Here is a 20,351-nt window from a genome sequence, read left to right as displayed (position 1 = left end):
GCAGGGGGTTGGAGCAGCTCTGCTATGAGGACAGGCTTGGGGAGCTGGGGGTCTTCAGCCTGGAGAAGAAGAGACTCTGGGAAGACCTAATAGCAGCCTGCCAGTACCTGAAGGGGGCTACAGGAAGGATGGAGAGACACTGTTTGCAAAGGCCTGCAGGGACAGGACCAGGGGCAATGGCTTCAAAGTAGAGCAGAGCAGATTTAGATTGGATGTGAGGAACAAGTTCTTTTCTATGGAGGTTGTGGAACCCTGGCACAGGTTGCCCAGGGAGGTGGTTGAGGCTCCTTCCCTGGAGATCTTCCAGGTGAGGCTGGAGGAGGCCCTGGGCAGCCTGATCTAGTTGGGGATGTCCCTGCTGACTGCAGGGGGTTGGACTGGATGAGCTTTGGAGATCCCTTCCAGCCCAAAGCACTCTATGATTCTATGACCTTCCCAGGCATCAAGGTGAGACTGACAGGTCTGTAGCTCCCTGACAGGTCTGTAGCTCCCTGACAGGTCTGTAGCTCTCCAAGCTTGGCAACTCTCTTCATTCCCAGGCATTCTCTTCATTCCCAGGCATTCCCTTCATTCCCAACTAGCAATGCCTGAGACAAAACACTATTAACTATAATTAAGCACATTTAGGAGATACAATCTGCCACCATGCCAACATCTGTAATAACAGAGGCCCAGGAGAAAACTCCATGGTTTTTTCAAGTGTAGCACAGCTACCACTCAGTTCTGTCACACTGGATCTCCATGTTCAAAACTAGGCATCTGGTATAGCATTCATTCCCAGAAAGTGTTTTCCCCTCCTGCCTGCTGTCTGAAAATGGCCTTGTCCTTCAGTGTGATGGTTTTAAAATACACCAGAAATGTATTTCCCTGCATTCATTCTGCCTTAAGAATATAGAGAGAAAGAAAAACAACAAACAAACAGATGTGACTCTTACACCTTGAGTCCTGTGTCCAATTCTGGGCCCCTCAGTTTAGGAAAGATGTTGAGATGCTGGAAGGTGTCCAGAGAAGGGCAACAAAGCTGGGGAGGGGTCTGGAGCACAGCCCTGTGAGGAGAGGCTGAGGAAGCTGGGGTTGCTTAGCCTGGAGAAGAGGAGGCTCAGGGGAGACCTCATTGCTCTCTACAGCTCCCTGAAGGGAGGTTGTAGGCAGGAGGGGGTTGGTCTCTTCTCCTAGGCAACCAGCACCAGAACAAGAGGACACAGTCTCAAGCTGTGCCAGGGGAGGTTTAGGCTGGAGGTGAGGAAGAAGTTCTTCCCAGAAAGTGACTGGCCATTGGAATGTGCTGCCCAGAGAGGTGGTGGAGTCCCCATCCCTAGAGGTGTTTAAGAGGGGACTGGATGAGACACTTGGTGCCATGGTTTAGTTGATCAGATGGTGTTGGGTGATAGGTTGGACTTGATGATCTTTGAGGTCTTTTCCAACCTGGTTAATTCTAGTCTAGTCTAGTCTAGTCTAGTCTATTCTTATTCTTCTATTCTATGTCTTTTTATCTTACTTGGTCCAAGAATTTCAGCAAGGGGCTTATTTCCCTTACCAGCCTTTTGGCTCCTCACTCTTCTCCACAGGATTTTTTTACTAAGTAGGAGTTGGTGGTGGAGTCACCATTCCTGCAAGTGTTTAAACAAAGCCTGGGTGAGGCACTCAGTGCCATGGTTTAGTTGATTAGGTGGTGCTGGGTGAGAGGTTGAGCTTGATGATCTCAAAGGTCTTTTCCAACCTGGCTAATTCTGTGATTCTGTGAAATAAACTCATCCAGCTTTGGCCCTTTATTCATCATACACCTAAGGCAGATCATGCAGAGGTTCATGGAAAGCAAGGATGTCTGCTCTGGTAAGAAAGAAACTGATGTTGCTTTACTAGATACAAAATTCTTCTTGCCTGAAACATCATCATCAACAACAACAAACCAAACCAAACCAAATACATTTTTCGGGAGTCATCAATCTCCAGCTTTATTTCTACTATAGTTCAGCAAATGCCAGACAGTGAGCATAGCTTGGGAGGAGAAATGAAGGGAGATTTATTGTAACAACCTTATGGTTCAGGTAGGCAGACAGAAGCCTCTGCTGTGTCAGATTTACCCCTCTGCTGTTTCTTCCCCTATGGCTCCATCTCAACTACAGGTGAAGGAACACAGGGTATGACCTAGCAGAGACCAAAAGCAAGGTAAGAAAATCAAGCAATCCAACAAACCCAGTTTCCACTCTGGAGAGGAAAGGACAGCACTCAGAAAGTGTCATGATAAAGTCAACCAGGATGGAGATCCTCCTTGTCCATCAGGGATGAATGCATTATCAGCACAGGGATGCAGTGAGATGCAGATGTGTGTATCTGTGACACATTTCAAAGACACTACTGACATGGAGAGCCTGAGCAAGGGAAATTAAAGCATGAGCAGTGCTGTAAGTATGCAGATTGGACAAGAGGTACAGGTTACAATCCCCGATGTTTTCTTGCATGACTTTCATCTGATTCCCAAGCTCTGATCATCCAGGAGCTGAAGGTGTAATGAAATGAGCCAGCTGGCAGTGCCTATCTTTAAGATGAAATCTTTTTGTGCTGGGAGTGACTGAGGTGCTCTGACATGCCACCCTGTGCTATGTTTTGCTTTTTAACTCACCATCTGGCCCTTTGTAGTGGAATTACAGCACTATAGGTGCAATAGAACTGCAATGGAGTGGGACTGAATTGGACACACTTGGAACTGGGCAGAGAGGAATTTAATGAGGTTCAACAAGGATCAGTGCAGAGCCCTGCACCTGGGAAGGAAGAATAAACTGCAGCAGGACAGGTTGGGAGGGGATCTGCTGCAGAGCAGCCCAGTGGAGAAGAACCTGGGAGTGCTGGTGGACAACAAGCTCTGCATGGGACAGCAATGTGCCCTGAGGGCCAAGAAGGCCAATGGGGACCTGGGGTGCATTCAGAGGAGTGTGTCCAGCAGATCCAGGGAGGTTCTTCTCCCCCTCTACTCTGCCCTGCTGAGTCCTCATCTGGCATATTGCATCCAGTTCTGAGCTCCCCAGTTCAGGAGGGACAGGGATCTGCTGGAGAGAGTCCAAGGGAAGGCTATGAGGATGCTGAAGGGACTGCAGCACTGCCTGGTGAGGAGAGGCTGAGAGCCCTGAGGCTGTGCAGTCTGGAGAGGAGAAGGCTGAGAGGAGATTTAAAAAATGTCTATCAATATCTGAGGGCTGAGGGTCAAGAGGGAGGGGACAGGCTCTGCTCACTTGCACCCTGGGATAGGACAAGGGGCAATGGATGTAAACTCCAGCACAGGAGGTTCCACCTCAACATGAGGAGGAACTTCTTCACTGGGAGGGTGACAGAGCACTGGAGCAGGCTGCCCAGAGAGGCTGTGGAGTCTCCCTCTCTGGAGACTTTCAAGCCCTGTCTGGATGTACTCCTGTGTGACCTGTGCTGGATTCCGTGGTCCTGCTCTGGCAGGGGGGTTGGACTCAAAGACCTCTGGAGGTCCCTTCCAGCCCCTAATATGTATTGATCCTGTGATCACTTGAATGACTTTTTTGTTTATGAGGTTAAGAGGGCATCTTACCCTTTGTGTCCCACTCACCAGTTGGTGGCTGCAGCAACTGTCCCACGAATAACTGCACCATTGCACATCAGTCCTTAAACACAGCTGATGTCTGCTACTAGATGTCCTTACAACTCTCCATGATCCCTGCCTGTGAGTGCCTCATCTTTTACAGCAATTAAGGAGGAAGTTATGTTCATTTTCACAAACATTGTACCCTGGAGCTGAAGGGTGGGGGGTTGTTTTTTGTATGGGCTGCTATGATTAGTTGCTCCAAGCAACTGCAAGGTGATATTTTTTTCAGTTCTTCCTTTCATCCTATCACCTCAAGCACCTAATTTCGCAGGCAAACAACAGAATCCCATATGGAGGTGGGGGGTGCCATTAAAATGAAATAAGACTCAAATCCATAACTTTATTGTGTGCTGAATCTCCAGAAGGTGTTGGCAGGTGCTTTAGTGAGCCCCAGGTGGACATATCAAACCGATGCACCTTTGCCTTCTGCACTGTAGTTCAATACACTAGAGGAGATCTCTCTAACACAGGGAAGTAGTGGAAGTCTTGATGACAGCTATCGAAAAAATGTGAGTGCTCACAAAAGCCTGACTGGAAATCATCCATGTTGCTGAAAGGGACCTTGAAAGATCATCCAGTCCAAACCCCTTGCCAGGAATACATCCAGGCAGGGCTTGAATATCTCCACAGAGGGAGACTCCACAACCCCCCTGGGCAGCCTCTTCCAGGGTTCTGTCACCCTCACAGGGAAAAAATTCTTCCTCCTGTTTCCATGGAACTTCCTCTGCCTCAGCTTCCACCACTGCCCCTTGTGCTGGCACTGGGCATCACCCAGCAGAGCCTGGCTCCAGCCTCTGGGCACTCACCCTGCACGTCTTCATCATCATGAAGGAGGACACCCCTCAGGCTCTTCCGCTCTCAGCTACAGAGCCCTCAGCTCCCTCAGGCTCTCCTCCTAAGGAAGATCTTCCACTGCCGCCTTCATCTTTGTTGCTCTGTGCTGGACTCTTTCAAGCAGTTCCCTGAGGTCCTTCCTGAACTGAGGAGCCCAGAACTGGACACAATACTCCAGATGCAGCCTCAGCAGGGCAGAGTAGAGGGGGAGGAGAACCTCTTTTGGCCTACTCACCACAGCCCTTCTAATCCACCCCAGGATGCCATTGGCCTTCCTGGCCACAAGAGCACATTGCTGGCTCATGGTCAACCTCCCATCCACCAGGACCCCCAGGTCCTTTTCCCCTTTCCACCACTGAAAATGAAATCAGACCTTGTCCCAGGTTGGTTGGTAACCACTTTTGGGTTTTTTTGGGGTCTTTTTGGCAGAACTGTGGTGCCATAGAAACAAGTAGGAGCTGTCAACTCGCAGTAGGAATAGAATAGAATAGAATAGAATAGAATAGAATAGAATAGAATAGACCAGACCAGGTTGGAAGAGACCTTCAAGATCATCACATTCAACCAACACCATCTGATCAACTAAACCATGGCACCAAGCACCCTATCAAGTCTCCTCCTGAACACATCCAGTGATGGTGACTCCACCACCTCCCTGGGCAGCCCATTCCAATGGGCAATCACTCTCTCTGTGTAGAATTTCTTTGTGACCTCCAGCCTAAACCTCCCCTGGCACAGCTTGAGACTGTGTCCTCTTGTTCTGGCGCTGGTTACCTGGGAAAAGAGACCAGCCCCCACCTGGTACAACCTCCCTTCAGGTAGTTGTAGACAGCAATAAGGTCTCCCCTGAGTCTCCTCTTCTCCAGGCTAAGCAACCCCAGCTCCCTTAGCCTCCCCTTATAGGGCAACTTTGTTGCCCTTCTCTGGACACCTTCCAACAAGTCAACCTCCTTCCCAAACTGAGGGGCCCAGAACTGGACACAGGACTCAAGGTGTGGCCTAACCAGTGCAGTGTACAGGGGCAGAATGACCTCCCTGCTCCTGCTGTTCCTGATGCAGGCCCTTTTGGTTGCCTGGGCACACTGCTGGCTCATGTTCAGGCTACCATTGCTTCGATGTACATGCTGATGTGCAGTCCCTGTGCAGAGCAAATAACTGTAGAGTCATTGGCCACACCTCTTTTGTTCATTTGCATTGAGGGTGGATGAGTTCGTTTCCACCATGAGCAAGGGAGGGACACATGGAGATAGGGGAAACAACAACATGGCATGAAATGGGCCATGAAAAACTGGCTCGGGCTACTTGCCTTTACCAGGCAGGATTACCGGGAGGAAAGCCCAGGGAAACCATGGACATCTGCTCTTGGGTGACACAACCAGCTGTGGTCACAGGGTTTGTGGCTTTGCTGCCATCTAGCAGGAGACGAATAGCCTGACACACACTTCACCACCACCACCACGGAGAAGCCAATTCGCTTCCGGCTGTAGAGGATACACAATGTGTGGTGTGGGCAGCAGGAGCAGGGAAGTCATTCTGCCCTGTGCTCAGCACTGGTTAGGCCACACCTTGAGTCCTGTGTCCAGTTCTGGGCTCCTCAATTCAAGAAAGATATTGAGATGCTGGAAGGTGTCCAGAGAAGGGCAACGAGGCTGGGGAGGGGTCTGGGGCACAGCCTTGTGAGGAGAGGCTGAGGGAGCTGGGGTTGCTTAGCCTGGAGAAGAGGAGGCTCAGGGGAGACCTTCTTGCTTTCTACAGCTACCTGAAGGGAGGTTGTAGCCAGGTGGGGGTTGGTCTCTTCTCCCATGCAACCAGCACCAGAACAAGAGGACACAGTCTCAAGCTGTGCCAGGGGAGATTTAGGCTGGAAGTGAGGAAGAAATTTTTCACAGACAGAGAGGTTGGCCATTGGAATGTGCTGCCTGGGGAGGTGGTGGAGTCACCATCACTGGAGGTCTTTAGGAAGAGCCTGGATGAGGCACTTGGTGCCATGGTTTAGTTGATTAGATGGTGTTGGGTGATAGGTTGGACTTGATGATCTTAAAGTGCTTTTCCAACCTGGTTAATTCTGTATTCTCTGTTGTGGAAGAGGAGTTATGAGGCTGCTCTTCCTTCCTGCTTGTCTTTTCTTGCCTTAGTAGGAGAAGTCTCTCTCAAGTACAAAACTCCCTGAGATTCGCTCACACCACCAACCTCTTAGCAAGAGAAGAGCCTTTATGCTTTCTGGGGCAGGAAAGCATTCCTGGTGTGTACAGGACACGTTTAATAATGACAGTCACCCTGATCCATGTCTGGTCAAGGTTCATGCTGAAAAAAAAAAGAGCCCTTCAGCTTCCAAAGCACTTCAAGCAAGTCATTAGCTGACTCTGAGTTTACACTGCTTTATCATCTGAATGGCCCTGAACAAAGCTCTAGTTACATAATGAGCATGTTTGGCTCCTAAATGAGTTCCCTTTCCTGTAATTATTAATGCTCCAGCTTCCCTCTTCCTTGCAGTCTCATTTGCTCCTGCAGTGTCTGCTCCTTTCACAGAGACAGATAGCCAGATCTTGCAGACAGTCGCTTATGGTCTGTTTGTTAGTCCACAGGCAAAGGAAGCTAGGCAGACTCTGCTCTCATTTTCCTGGTGTCCAATGGAAACTGAAGGTTTATTGTTGCTTTGTTGCTGAGGGAAAGTTCAATTGCTAAGGTAAGGCAGGCTAAAACAATCACAGAAAGAGAAATGCTTCATGTTCTGGGACTGCTGAGCTCACATATGTTTTCCAGGGAAGGAAAAAAAAAGCTTGCTGAAGCATGACTTGAGGCAATCAAAATGCATTTGTGAGGCTAACAAACATGATGAGAAGGTGGTGGCTAGGCTCACAGTGAGGATTAACCAGATCACACAGATGTAAAAGAAAGGCTGGAGGTGGCTCTGAGCAACCTGATCCACTGTGATATGTGTCCCTGCCCATGGGAGGTGGGGGTTGGAACAGAATGATCCTTGAGGTCCTTTCCAACCCTGACAATTCTGGGCCCCTCAGTTTAGGAAAGATGTTGAGATGCTGGAAGGTGTCCAGAGAAGGGCAACAAAGCTGGGGAGGGGTTTGGAACACAAGCGCTATGAGGAGAGGCTGAGGGAGCTGGGGTTGCTTAGCCTGGAGAAGAGGAGGGCTCAGGGGAGACCTTCTTGCTGTCTACAACTACCTGAAGGGAGGTTGTAGCCAGGTGGGGGTTGGTCTCTTCTCCCAGGCACCCAGCACCAGAACAAGAGGACACAGTCTCAAGCTGTGTCAGGGGAGGTTTAGGCTGGAGGTTAGGAAGAAATTCTTCCCAGAAAGAGTAATTGGCCATTGGAATGTGCTGCCCAGGGAGGTGGTGGAGTCACCATCACTGGAGGTGTTTAAGAAGAGCCTGGATGAGGCACTTGGTGCCATGGTTTAGTTGATCACATGGTGTTGGGTGATAGGTTGGACTTGATGATCTCAAAGGTCATTTCCAACCTGGTTAATTCAATTAAATTCTATTCTATTCTATTCTATTCTATTCTATTCTATTCTATTCTATTCTATTCTATTCTATTCTATTCTATTCTATTCTATTCTAGAAACTTGTCTGCAAAGTCCCCTGGGTACCAGCCCTCATGAACCAAGGGGTTCAGGAGGGTTGGGCCTACTTCAAACAGGAGCTCTTGAAGGCACAGGAATTGGCAGTTCCCATGTGCCGGAAGGCAAGCCGGTGGGGAAGGCGACCAGCCTGGATGAGCAAGCAGCTCCTGGAGGATTTAAGGGGGAAGAGGAGGCTGTATCACCTTTGGAAGGAGGGGAAGGCTTCTCGAGGTATGTTCAAGGAAGCTGTTAGATTATGTAGGAATAAAATTAGGGAGGCTAAGGCCCAGCTGGAACTGAAGCTGGCCACCTCAGTCAAAGATAATAAAAAGCATTTTTATAAATATATTAACAATAAGAAGAAGGGCAGGAAGAACCTGCACTCCCTAGTGGACCTGGAGGGGAACATGGTGACTGAAGATGAGGATAAAGCTGAGGTCCTGAACACCTTCTTTGCCTCAATTTTTAACAGCAAGGCAGGAGTTCAGGACGAGTGGTCTCCGGAGCTGGGCGATGGGGTCGGGGAGCAGAGTAATACCCTGGAAATCCATGAGGAGTTAGTTCGGGACCTGCTGAGCCACTTGGACACTCACAAGTCCATGGGACCGGATGGGATCCATCCTAGGGTGCTGAGAGAGCTGGCAGATGTGCTAGCTAGGCCACTCTCCATCATTTTCCTCCAGTCCTGGCTCACTGGTGAGGTCCCAGATGACTGGAAACTGGCCAACGTGGTCCCCATCCACAAGAAGGGTCGGATGGAGGAACCTGGAAACTACAGGCTGGTCAGCCTGACCTCAGTGCCAGGGAAAGCGATGGAGCAGATTATCCTGGTGGCAATAACTGCGCACCTGAAGGATGGCCAAGGGCTCAGGTCCAGCCAACATGGATTCAGGAAGGGCAGATCCTGCCTCTCCAACCTGATCTCCTTCTATGATCAGGTGACCCGTCTGATGGATGTGGGGAGGCCTGTGGATGTGGTCTGCCTGGACTTCAGCAAGGCCTTTGACACCGTCCCCCACAGCAAACTGCTGACTAAGCTGTCAGTCTGTGGATTGGACCATTACACTCTGTGCTGGGTTAGGAACTGGCTGGAGGGCCAGGCCCAGAGAGTGGTCGTGAACGGTGCCACATCCAGCTGGAGGCCAGGCACCAGTGGTGTCCCCCAGGGATCAGTGCTGGGCCCTGTCCTCTTCAACATATTCATCGATGATCTGGATGAAGGGGTAGAGTCAGTCATCAGCAAGTTTGCAGATGACACCAAGTTAGGGGCAGATGTTAGTCAGTTAGAGGGTGGAAAGGCTCTGCAGAGGGACCTTGACCGACTGGACAGATGGGCAGAGTCCAATGGGATGGCTTTCAACAAGTCCAAGTGCCAGGTGCTGCACTTTGGCTACGGCAATCCCATGCAGAGCTATAGGCTGGGGTCGGAGTGGCTGGAGAGCTCCCAGACAGAGAGGGACCTGGGTGTGCTGATCGACAGCCACCTGAATATGAGCCAGCAGTGTGCCCAGGTGGCCAGGAGGGCCAATAGCATCCTGGCCTGCATTAGGAATAGTGTGGCCAGCAGGAGCAGGGAGGTCATAGTGCCCCTGTACTCTGCTCTGGTTAGGCCGCACCTTGAGTACTGTGTCCAGTTCTGGGCTCCTCAGTTTAAGAAGGACATTGAGAGACTTGAACGTGTCCAGAGAAGGGCAACAAGGCTGGTGAGAGGCCTTGAGCACAAGCCCTATGAGGAGAGGCTGAGGGAGCTGGGATTGTTTAGCCTGGAGAAGAGGAGGCTCAGGGGTGACCTCATTGCCCTCTACAACTACCTGAAGGGAGGTTGTAGCCAGGAAGGGGTTGGCCTCTTCTCCCAGGCAACCAGCACCAGAACAAGAGGACACAGTCTCAAGCTGCGCCAGGGGAGGTTCAGACTCGAGGTGAGGAGGAAGTTCTTCACCTAGCGAGTCATTCGTCATTGGAACAGGCTGCCCAGGGAGGTGGTTGAGTCATCGACCCTGGAGGCATTCAAGGGGAGATTGGACGTGGCACTTGGTGCCATGGTCTAGTCATGGGGTCTGTGGTGTCAGGTTGGACTCGATGATCCTCGAGGTCCTTTCCAACCTAAGTGATACTGTGATACTGTGATATTCATGTTTCTATGATTCCTTTATGGGCTGGCAACTCTTAGGAGCTCTGGGGAATATTCCTTTTCTACATTCACCAGGTCAGGACTGTTTTGAAGTGAGAGTCCTTTCTGCTGCCCATGCCAGTCCTCTGAAAGCAAAGGGTCTGTGAGCATGAGTGCCAATCAGATTTCAAAGAGGGTAGAGTTATGTGCACACTCCTCATATTATGCTGACTTACTGCTTCTCCCAAGAGTCAATCACTCAAGACCCCATAAGCACTTTGTGATTATTTACTTAATTCTGTGCCTGGGCTGGAGCAGGTCCCCCCAGCCCAGTCTGCTTTACTGTACAAAGGTATTGATGAGACTCTAAATATATCTTAGCTGGAGTTAAATTTTCAGGGCAGGAGTGACCTTTTCAGATGTGTGTATCAGGACTCTCTTCTAGCAGAGTCTCAGGACCCTGACAGCACAGGGCTGGGGGATGCTTTCACAGAATCACAGAATCACCAAGGTTGGAAGAGACCTCAAAGATCATCAAGTCCAACCTGTCACCACAGACCTCATGACTAAACCATGGCACCAAGTGCCACATCCAATCCCCTCTTGAACACCTCCAGGGATGGGGACTCCACCACCTCCCTGGGCAGCACATTCCAATGGAAAATGACTCTCTCAGTGAAGAACTTTCTCCTCACCTGGAGCCTAAACCTCCCCTGGTGCAGCTTGAGACTGTGTCCTCTTGTTCTGGTGCTGCTTGCCTGGGAGAAGAGATCAACACCTTCCTGGCTACAACCTCCCTTCAGGTAGTTGTAGACAGCAAGAAGGTCTCCCCTGAGCCCTCCTCTTCTCCAGGCTAAGTAACCCCAGCTCCCTCAGCCTCTCCTCACAGGGCTGTGCTCAAGGCCTCTCCCCAGCCTCGTTGCCCTTCTCTGGACACCTTCAAGAGTCTCAATGTCCTTCTTAAACTGAGGGGCCCAGAACTGGACACCTGACTCAAGATGGAGTCCCACACAAACAAAGGTGGAGTTCTACACAAACAATCAATGCAGCTAATTGGAGGAGGCAGAGGGTTGTGTCTCTCACAGAATTGCATAATCAGCCAGCTTGGAAAAGACGTGAGAGATCATCAAGTCCATGCCTAAGTGCCATGTCCACAGTTTTCTTGACACCTCCAGGGACAGTGACTTCACCACCTCCCTGGGCAGCCTGTTCCGCTGGCTGACCGCTCCAGCAGCAAAGAAACTGTCCTGATCTCGAACCAGATATTAACTAATGAGTGACCAGTAAGTGCCCCTCAAGGCAGGGGTGTAAATTACAGCACAGTTCCATGCTCTGGTGGAGGCCTTCTGGTGCCCACCACAATCTGCTGAGGACCACTCAGATGTTTGTGTCCCAACCTGCAAACAAAGCTGGGTTGTTTTGGGTTTCTTGTTGTTGTTGTTATTGTGGCTTTGTGTTTGGCTGGTTTTTATGTTTGGGGTTTTGTTTGTTTATTTTGTCTGAGCAATAACCTTCTGAAGCACCACCTGAGTTATTGTTCCCTCTTCACTTCCTAAGGGACGCAAAAACCCCTCCTCATCTTTCGCAAACCTCCCACTCCCAACCACCCTGCCCATTGCATAGAGGAGAATTAAAGAAACAGCCAAGCACAAGGTGGTGGAATTGGCTGTGACATTCATCCTCTCCAACCTCCAGCACACCGTGGTGGTGTTGGGTTGAGGTTGGACTCAATGATCATAGAGGTCTCTTCCCATCCAAACAATTAGAATCATAGAATCATAGAATTGTCAGGGTTGGAAGGGACCTCAAAGATCAGCCAGTTCCAACCCCCTGCCATGGGCAGGGACACCTCACACTACAGCAGGTTGCTCACAGCCACATCCAGCCTGGCTGCAAAAACCTCCAGGCATGAGGCTGCCACCACCTCCCTGGGCAACCTGTGCCAGTCTCTCACCACCCTCATGGGGAACAACTTCTGTGTCACATCCAATCTGGATCTACCCATTTCTAGTTTTGCTCCATTCCCCCCAGTCCTATCACTCCCTGACACCCTCAAAAGTCCCTCCCCAGCTTTTTTGTAGCCCTCTTCAGATCCTGGAATGCCGCTATTAGGTCTCCTGGGAGCCTTCTCTTCTCCAGACTGCACAGCCCCAACTCTCTCAGTCTGAATCTATAGCAGAACACTGCTCCTCCTCGTGGCCCTTCTCTGGACACCTTCCAGCACCTCCACATCCTTCCTGGAACAGAGGCTCCAGAACTGGACCTAGAGCTCCAGGTGTGGTCTCAGCAGAATGGAGCAGAGGGGGAGAATCCCCTCCCTGGCCCTGCTGGCCACACTTCTCTTGCTGCAGCCCAGGCTCTGGTTGGCTTTCTGGGCTGCAAGTGCTCACTGCTGGTCCTGTAGACCTTCTCATCCCCCAGCACCCCCAGGTCCTTTTGTTCAGGGCTGCTCTCAAGCCAGACCCTGCCCAGTCTATGTCTATGTTGGCTGGAGCACCTCTTTAGTCCTTTTCTCAGCTCTTCAAACACTTGCTGTGGATTGTAATGTGATTTTCCTGGCCAGAGCAGACAGGAGATTGGGTATGGCATTGCTGTGCTCACAGCAACTTGTTGCTAAGCAGAACTTTTGCTTAGTTTTGTATCAGCTGAAATATTTTCAGCCTCTCTGTGGCTCCTGTTCCAGATGTGCATTTCAGTGGTGTGAACTCAGAAGCTATGGACATGTAGATAACCGCTAGTCACACTTGGCTCCAGGGACACAATATTCATAGAATAGAATCAGAGAATCAACCAGGTTGGAAAAGACCTCAGAGATCAAGTCCAACCTTTTACCTAATACCTAACACGTCCTGACAACTAAACCATGGCTCCAAGTGCCACATCCAAGCCTTTTTTTAACACCTCCAGGGCTGGGGACTCCACCACCTCCCTGGGCAGCACATTCCAATGGCCAATTACTCTTCCTGGGAAGAACTTTCTCCTCACCTCCAGCCTAAACTTCCCTGGCACAGCTTGAGACTGTGTCCTCTTGTTCTGGTGCTGGGTGCCTGGGAGAAGAGACCAACCCCCACCTGGCTACAACCTCCCTTCAGGGAGTTTTGGAGAGCAAGAAGGTCTCCCCTGAGCCTCCTCTTCTCCAGGCTAGGCAACCGCAGCTCCCTCAGCCTCTCCTCACAGGGCTGTGTTCCAAACACCTCCCCAGCTTTGTTGCCCATTAAATTTGTAGCCCATTAAATTGTTGCCCATTCAATGGAGTGTCTAAAAATCATCTCTGCTATATATATGGATATTTGGCTCACTATTGTGGTCGTTTTAGGGAGTTTTTCAGCCCACCACAATGATGTAACTTTTACTGTCTTTGAGAGGGGGCGTAGAAGGATTTGCCTCCTCAGAAAGAAACCACAAATGGAACTTACAGATGCAAACTGCTCTGTGGATTTCTGCTGACAGGATTCACTGTTTCATTCAAACCACCAGAAGTTTCACTCTGCAATTCCAGTGGAATCAATGAGTCAATAATAGAAGAAAAGGCCACGCCATGAGTCCTGTGTCCAGTTCTGGGCTAATCAATTTAAGAAGGCCATTGGGACACTCGAATGTGTCCAGGGAAGGGCATCAAGGCTGGAGAGGGGTCTGGAGCACAGCCCTGTGAGGAGAGACTGCGGGAGCTGGGGTTGCTTAGTCTGGAGAAGAAGAGGCTCACGGGAGACCTTCTTGCTGTCTACAACTACCTCAAGGGAGGTTGTAGGCAGGTGGGGGTTGGTCTCTTCTCCCAGGCAACCAGCACCAGAACTGGAGGACACAGTCTCAAGCTGCACCAGGGGAGGTTTAGGCTGGAGGTGAGGAGAAAGTTCTTCCCAGCAAGAGAGATTGGTCATTGGAATGTGCTGCCCAGGGAGGTGGTGGAGTCACCATCCCTGGAGGTGTTCAAAAAAGGCTTGGATGTGGCACTTGGAGCCATGCTTTAGTTGTCAGGAGGTGTTGGGTGACAGATTGGACTTGATGATCTCTGAGGTCTTTTCCAACCTTATTGGTTCTATGATTCTATGAAAAAGGGGGAGGAGCTATTGACTCTCCTCTTTCTTTATGGAAGCTCAGCCATACTGCAACAAGGACTGAACTAAACTGTAGCAGAAAAGCTCCTGATAGGAGACTGACACAGATTCATTTGATTGCTTCAAAAGTACCTACCTGGCACACAAAAGTTCTTCTGGAGGAAGTGCCATGTAGGACACTTCTCTGTTACCAGAAAGCTAGGACTAAAATCTCTCATTTTCAGATGAATTCTCCACTGCTGCAATGATGCAATTCCCTCCCTTCCCTTCCAGGAGTTTCTTCTTATTTGCTGTTTGTTAGAGCTGCTGGATTCTAAATGCCAACCTGGGCCAGGAAAGCAAGGACTGTCCTTATAGAAGCAATGTGGTTATGTTCCCCTTTCAATCCAGCCTCAAAAGATGTGAATATGACATAGAAGACAAACTCCTCCACTTCCTAACAAGCTAATTAAGGGTGGACTGTCCCAGAGAAACCCCTGAAACCAGGTAGGTGGGTGAGTGAGGGTGGCTGCATCCCCCAGAGGGCTATGCCTGAACCAGCTTCCAGGCAGCAGATCTATGGATTTGCCTGAAGTTGTAACATCTTTCCCATTTTATGGAACTTCATGGATCACAGGATCACAGGGTGTTAGGTGTTGGAAGGGATCTCTGGACATCATCAAGTCCAACCCTCTGCCAGAGCAGGACCATGGAATCCAGCACAGGTCACACAGGAACACATCCAGACAGGGCTGGAAAGTCTCCAGAGAAGCAGACTCCACAACCTCTCTGGGCAGCCTGTTCCAGGGCTCTGTGACCCTCCCAGTGAAGAAGTTCCTCATGGTGTTGAGGTGGAACCTCCTGTGCTGGAGTTTCTATCCATTGCCCCTTGTCCTATCCCAGGGCGCAAGTGAGCAGAGCCTGTGCCCTCCCTCTTGACCCCCAGCCCTCAGATATTGATAAACACTTATTAAATTCCCTCTCAGTCTTCTCTTCTTCAGACTTAACAGCCCCAGAGCTCTCAGCCTGTCCTCATCAGTCCCTTAATTATCCTTGTAGCCCTCTATTGGACTCTCTCCAGCAGATCCCTGTCCCTCCTGAACTGGGGAGCTCAGAACTGGATGCAATATTCCAGGGGAAGTCTCAGCAGGGCAGAGCAGAACCTCCCTGGATCTGCTGGACACACTCCTCTGAATGCACCCCAGGATCCCACAGGGGCACACTGCTGTCTCATGCAGAACTTGTCCACCAGGGCTCTCAGGTCCTTCATCTGTTTAGCAGTATGGGGAAGGATGAGACTCACCAGGATATGTCCTAACACTGTGCTATAAGAGGAATACATGGGAGGGGACTGGGTGTCCATCCAAGGGGCTCTGTTCTGGGAATGCAAGCTGCTTGACCTCAAGGGCTTCCCCCCTCTGGTAACATAAACAGGCAGAGGCAGCACTGTCTCCAGCTGTCCTACAGTGCTGTCTGAACCCCAGAGCTGTGCTAGCTGCAGCAATCCCATGGCAGACTGGATGAGCAGCTCAGGGACTGTCATGAAACAGCATCACAGGCCCACAGTCAGTCAGTGACTGGCTGGATCTGATGACATTGCTCACTCTTTGCAGAAGCTTTTACCAAGCTGGGATCATCTAACAGTTGCTTCCCATTTCCCTAAGCTGAAATGGACATGATCCAGGATCTATTCTGATTCAGATGCAGTTGACTTGCTGGCTGGATGTTGTCACTGCAAAAGTTCCTGAATTCATTTTTCTATTCTCCTCCACAGCATCAGTTTTAGTTTAGCATCTCCTCCTCCAAGCTGTTTTCAATGTCTCCTTTCCCTTCCCCCCAATATACATTTTCAAGCTGCTGTAAACAAACTGGTGAGCAGACAGGATACAGCTTGGAGGGAAAGTCATCAAAACAAATGAAATCCCACCAGAAGAGAGCTTGAGGACTATCAGCTGTGGTTAGGCAGGTATTTGCAATGCTGCTGTGGCAGCTGGACCTTCCCCTGGTGCTGGCAGAGGGGGGCATGCAGATGTCCTAGGCTGAAGTTTCCCCCAGCATAGTCTGAAACTGCCACAGCAGACTGCTTACCATACAGCTTTCTGATAACCTGCAAAGGACAAAAAGCCATCAGCTCTAACAAGTCACAGAGTCATAGCACGGTAGGGTTTGGAAGGGACCTCTGAAGATCATCCAGTATGACCCCTGCGCCAAAGCAAGATCAGCTAGGGCAGGTCAGGCAGGAGCTCATCCAGACAGGAAGTGTTGATACACTCTGAATCCCTTTGCTAGGATGTGGTTGGGCAGAACTCCCCTTGCAGCCAAGAGCAGGCTGCTGTTCAGTGAGCAGTGGGTGCTGCTGCCATCCTAGGAGTGATTGTGTTCAACTGCTTCTGCGTGGGTATGATACAGCCAGTGGCCACACTGGCTCCATCCAGCTCATCATGCTGCTAGCATTTGGACCAAATGTCTTCTCTTTGAAGTAATGCTGGAAGGGAGCAGTTCTTTCTACCCCCATCTGATTATGCCTAATCCTCTCAGTGAGGCTCCCTTTGGCCAGGGAGGGGCCCAAGACAGGAGTGCTCTCTCTCTATCTTAATCACAGCCTTTATTCTTTGGTTTCACACAGAAGCAGTAGTAACTAGAGTGCAGTAGTGCCAGTGGGTACAGGTGAACGTGGAGTCAGCTTACAAGGTGATATGTTAAAGCTGATTCAAGCCTGTGCACAATCTCTTTCTCATTATGGAGGTGTAATTAATCACTTTGTCTCATTATCACACTATTGGATTAGAGTCATTTTAACCTTCCTCCCTATCTTGGAATCTACTCTGGCACACAAGCCAATTTTCTTTAGGAAATGTGATGGAGCTTTTGTAAGATGTTGAGATGCTGGAAGGTGTCCAGAGAAGGGCAACAAAGCTGGGGAGGGGTCTGGAGCACAGCCCTGTGAGGAGAGGCTGAGAGACCTGGGGTTGTTTAGCCTGGAGAAGAGGAGGCTCAGGGGAGACCTTCTTGCTGTTTACAACTCTCTGAAGGGAGGTGGTAGCCAGGTGGGGGTTGGTCTCTTCTCCCAGGCACGCAGCACCAGAACAAGAGGACACAGTCTCAAGCTGTGCCAGGGGAGGTTTAGGCTGGAGATGCGGAGAAAGCTCTTCACAGTTCTGCCCAGGGAGGTGGTGGAGTCACCATCACTGGAGGTCTTTAGGAAGAGCCTGGATGAGGCACTTGGTGCCAAGGTTTAGTTGCTGGGTGGTAGGTCGGACTTGATGATCTTGAGGGTCTTTTCCAACCTGGTTAATTCTGATGCTATGCTATGCTATGCTATGCTATGCTATGCTACGCTACGCTACGCTACGCTACGCTATTTTGTTCTATTCTATTCTATCTGATTGTGGACACAGCTCTCCAGAGAGGTATGAAGTAAATTTTAGCCTTTTCTTCAATCACCTGAAGTGGAACACCTTGTGTAAGTCATTGCCCTGGAGAGCATCCACCTTTGGGGGATCACATTAGCTAAACTGAGGAGCTTAGCTGAATCTTGTGCAGGTAAGGGCTGCAGTGAAGACAACTAAAGGTGGAGTCCTGCCCTTCCTCTCTCTTGGGATCTGCTTTCCAGCCAGGAGTTTACTGCTGGTCCCACCTGGGCTAGGTGGCAGCTGGGTAGCAGCTGTACCTAGACTCACACCTTCATCCATGATACTGGACTGGAGCTGGATCCATTATCTCAGCTTGCCTGCTTGGCATCAGTTCAGCCTGCCTGCTGGGCTGGGTGATTACTGGGCTATATCTGGGGTTGTGGAGTCTCCTTCTTTGGAGACTTTCAAGCCCTGTCTGGATGTGCTCCTGTGTGACCTGCACTGGATTCCATGGTCCTGCTCTGGCTGGGGGGGATTGGACTCAATGATCTCCAGAAGTCCCTTCCATCCCCTATCATCCTGTGAGCCTGTGACCTGATTTCCTCGCAGTGCCTTTGCTGCCACACCACACCTAGGGGGTAAGTCATCTGGAAGCTGCTGCTTCACAGCTGCCAGTTTTGAAACAGGAAAGCAACTGCTGGCAAAATACAAGTTTCATGCTCCACTCCTATCCAAATTTGGTAAATGATCTGTGAAATTTTACTGCTGCCACGTCCAGGGTGAGAAACATCCAGGCAGAGATGGGGGAAAGGCATAAAGCCTGAAGTGTCACGTTCAGGGTGAGGATGAGAACTTGGGGTTTTGGGGAAGTGGAGTAAATTGGAGGAACTCCAACGAAGGCAGAGTTTGCTGTCCTGCAGGAGGTCCCATGGTACCAGCCTTGGAGGTCATGGCACTGTGCAACTGAGCAATGCAGCTTTTACCTACGCCCCAACAAAGCCCCTGTGGCCTCTGAGGGAACCAGGGAAGGCTTTGTGCCCTCAGAGCTTAAGCTGATGTTGACTGACACCATTTGGAGCCATTTCATCGCTCCAGGAGGCCGTGGAAAAAGTACTTGAAAAGGCCTCCTAAATTCTCATGGCATTTCTAATGCAAGAAATTAATTATTCAGAAAGAATCTGGAGGCTCATTCTTTCTGCCCACACAGATCTTCTCAGAGGACCACAGCCAGCATGGCTTAAATGTGCTCTGTTTGTGTATGAAGCCTTTCTTCTTACCCCTGTAAACAGAACTGTTGTGCAGGCCATGGAACCTTGCTCAGGAACTCTCTGGCATGGAAGGAGAAAGCATTACCAAGAGCCAGGCAGCTTTCAGGAAGTCCTCCCTGTTGACCAAGATGGGTGGTGAAGATCAGCTCCTCTGGATGAGGCTTCCCTTTCACTCTTGCCTCTGAGTTTTTTTGGCAGCCTCCAACACCAGGGGGTGATTTTTGTCTCCCAGGATGTGGAGCACTAATATGTCCATCCACAATGACACTGCACTTAATTGTCCATTTTTATGGAGAGAACTGAAGCAGAGGGAGTTTGATGCTACCCTCGAAGTATTTTTTACTTTCAAAGGGGGAGTGTTAAGTGCTTCAGTAAACCTGAGAACTGCTAGGAGCTAAAACCTTGTTCCTCCATATGGAAGTCATGGCCATGGTCCTGCCAGAGGAGCTGGAGCCAGTGTAGGGCTTGTTAGTGCCATATTTCATAGTATCAGTCAGGGTTGGAAGGGACCACAAGGATCATCTAGTGCTAATCCCCCTGCCATGGCCAGGGACACCCCACACTACAGCAGGCTGGCCACAGCCTCATCCAGCCTGGGCTTAAACACCTCCAGGGATGGGGCCTCAACCACCTCCCTGGACAACCTATTCCAGGGCTTCACCACTCTCATGCTGAAGAACTTCCTCCTCACATCCAGCCTGAATCTCCCCACCTCCAGCTTCATTCCATTCCCCCTAGTCCTATCACTACCTGAGATCCTGAGAAGTCCCTCCCCAGCCTTCCTGTAGGCCCCCTTCAGATACTGGAAGGCCACAATTAGGTCACCTCAGAGCCTTCTCCAGACTGAACAGCCCCAACTTTTTCAGTCTGTCCTCACAGGAGAGGTGCTCCAGCCCTCTGATCATCTTCATGGCCCTTCTCTGGACGCCTTCCAGCACGTTCCAATGGCCAATCTCTCTGGGAAGAGCTTTGTCCTCACTGCCAGTCCAAACCTCCCCTGGCACATCTTGAGATCCTCCCTTCAGGAAGGGTCTACCCTGAGCCTCCTCTTCTCCAGGATAAGCAACCCCAGCTCCCTCAGCCTCTCCTCACAGGGATGTGCTCCAGTCCTCTCCCCAGCTTTGTTGCCCTTCTCTGGACACGTTCAAGTGTCTCAATGTCCTTCTTAAATTCAGGGGCCCAGAACTGGACACAGTACTCAGGGTGTGGCCTAACCAGGGCTGAGTCCAGGGCTGAATGACTTCCCTGCTCCTGCTGGCCACACTATTCCTGATGCAGGCCAGGATGCCATTGGCCTTCTTGGCCACCTGGGCTCACTGCTGTAAATACACTCTGTACATCTTTATTGCCTTAAACTGTTTAGATTTAGTTTCTTTCCTAAATACAATTCAATTTTTTGCTCCCAAGCTCTGGGGGTGGTGAGATTTCTCTCTGTGGCACAAAAAAAGTTACTGAGGGAGATCTAATTCAACCCCTAACAGTTTTATACAAGCAGCTGGTGATCAGCAAGCACACACAAGCAAGTGCTGACTTCACTTGTGGGAAGCCAACCTTGCAT

Source organism: Melanerpes formicivorus, unplaced genomic scaffold, assembly GCF_026170545.1.
Source record: "Melanerpes formicivorus ecotype bairdi unplaced genomic scaffold, bMelFor1.0.p_v2 SCAF_64, whole genome shotgun sequence".
NCBI lineage: Eukaryota > Metazoa > Chordata > Aves > Piciformes > Picidae > Melanerpes > Melanerpes formicivorus.
Note: the sequence above shows the minus strand (reverse complement) of the source record.